General features: G+C 47.0%; 1 protein-coding gene across 1 annotated transcript in view; it reads right to left on the reverse strand.

Moving 5' to 3' along the window:
* The window catches only part of ZNF516 (zinc finger protein 516), a 101,429-nt gene extending 99,388 nt beyond the window's left edge, over positions 1-2,041 (reverse strand). The window contains exon 1 of the mRNA XM_026064330.1: positions 1,958-2,041. The gene's annotated coding sequence lies outside the window, so the exon portion shown is untranslated. The remainder of the gene's footprint in view (positions 1-1,957) is intronic.
* Between the last annotated feature and the right edge of the window lie 27 nt (positions 2,042-2,068).

Genomic DNA, 2,068 nt, shown 5'->3' on the forward strand with positions numbered 1-2,068 from the left:
CGCTCGCACGGAAGGAGTTCGCGTCCCCGACGGGGAAGCGCGGCCGGGCCGCGGTGCGAGCCGGAGGGGGGCGGAGATGGGGAGCACCTCGCGGGGGGGAGAGGAGGAGGAGGAAGAGAAGCGGAGGGGGAGGCGGGAGAGTTGCGCCTCTCCCCAAAAAGGGACTTTGACCTTACGCTGATCTCCGACGGTCCCCGAATTACATATTTTTGTCCCGGGTCAGACTATAACGCGTGCCGGCAGCATCTAATTTATGAACTCATCAGCCTAATTTCATTATTTAATCATGCGCCCAGCAATCGTGTTTCCTTAAGAAAGGACTGACCTATTTTTGGCTGGAGATAAACRATCATGTTAACAGATGTTAATCTTGTAATCTGTTTTTCCTGTAAGCACTTCACATACCCGCGTTTCAGACATTAAAAAAAAAAAAAATCTTTCCCAAACGACTTGACGTCACGATTCAGTTCTTATTAAAAAAAATCTCGCAATGGTTTCAAAGACATTAAATCTTTTTCACTTTATAAATGCTGATTTGTTCTGCCTCAACTCCCACAGGCTTTTATTTGCATTTCAAATTCCACAGGTTACACCAGTCGCCTTTTCAGAAAATGTAAACCAACAATAAGGCAGCAAATGTGGGTTGGGGGGGGAGGGGAATCGTGCATCTGGATTAAATAAAGACCAGAATTAATGTTTAGAAAGTAGTCTCGGTAAATCTATATTTGCACATCTAGTGCCCAAATCCTCCGTATCTATACACGTAACGTAATGAATAAGCTATGGACACACAATGCACATTCCCCAGAAGATACTTGTCTACTGCTGGGAGCTTATTAACGCTCGTAATAAATGGTGCTGACTCCTAACCAACACTTTTGAGCTTAAAATACAGGGTTTCTCTACAGTAGTTAATTGCAGAGGTTAGCTGGTTTTAGAGCAAAAACAACGGCTGACTGTCATTCTCCACAAGCCTCCACACACGTACTGCCTATTTTAATACCCCACCTTGTTCGCTTATAACAAAGTTTACCCGTACAAACTTTCCTAAACTTGTCGAAGTACTTTATTCACATTACGATCGCTACTAGACGGTATGCTAATTATCACTGAAGATAGTAGCGGGGGGAAGGAGGAAAGAGGAGGAGGAGGAAAGCTTTTATAGCACAAAATGTCTGGAACTGCATTATTTCTATTCTTCTTAGATCTCTCTCTCTCTCTCCCCCTCTTTAGCCCCCCCTCCTTTTTTTAACATATACATTAAACTCTCTCCCTCTCTCCCCACCCCACCCGCATCAAATGGGCTATTTTCCTCTTCTGGAAATAACTGCTACCGAGACATTGTCCTTCAAGCCCTTCTCACGGTCTATATGCGAAGAATTGTTTTCTCTATCCACCCACCCCCAACTTCCTTTGATAAACTGTACTTCTTTAATGTGGATCATTCAGTTATATACTTGCAACTGATAGGAGAGTAAGTAAAAACAAGGGGAAAACACATACACATACTAGGCACCAGGCATTTCATGCATACGCTGAATCAATACTATCAGCGAAAAAAAAAAAAAAAACCCACTTAATAATCTAAGTGGCTACTCCGGGCTCGAAGGCTTGAAGACCATCACCCACCTTCATTAGCCAAAGCATTTTACTTTAAAGTAAGCCAATTTGCTCTTTGTTTCTTAATGGATTAATATAGCGTTCAACTCCCCCCCCCCCGCCTTTGACGAAGTGTACAAAGCCAAAAGACTCGCAGAGCCCATAAATCCCAACAGCACCACCACTGCAGTAAAAATGCTCTCCTGCTCGCGAAACAGCGCAAAGTTACCATTTTGGAGCCGCTCAAATGACCGCGGGCAGATCGCCCGTGACTCGGGATCGCGAAGTTTTTCCCACGGGCGCAGCGCGGCCCCCGCCCCACGGGGCCAAAAGCCCCCCCCGACCCGCCGGGCCTCACCTCCGCCGCCGCCGCCGGCACCGTTTGGGGAAGGACGCGCCGAGGCAGCCAGCAACCTGAAGGTGAAACCATGCGCCGCATGCGATCGGCAGCGCGCTGCACATGATCCGC

Source organism: Apteryx rowi, unplaced genomic scaffold (genome assembly GCF_003343035.1).
Source record: "Apteryx rowi isolate R43461 unplaced genomic scaffold, aptRow1 scaffold_213, whole genome shotgun sequence".
Classification (NCBI taxonomy): domain Eukaryota; kingdom Metazoa; phylum Chordata; class Aves; order Apterygiformes; family Apterygidae; genus Apteryx; species Apteryx rowi.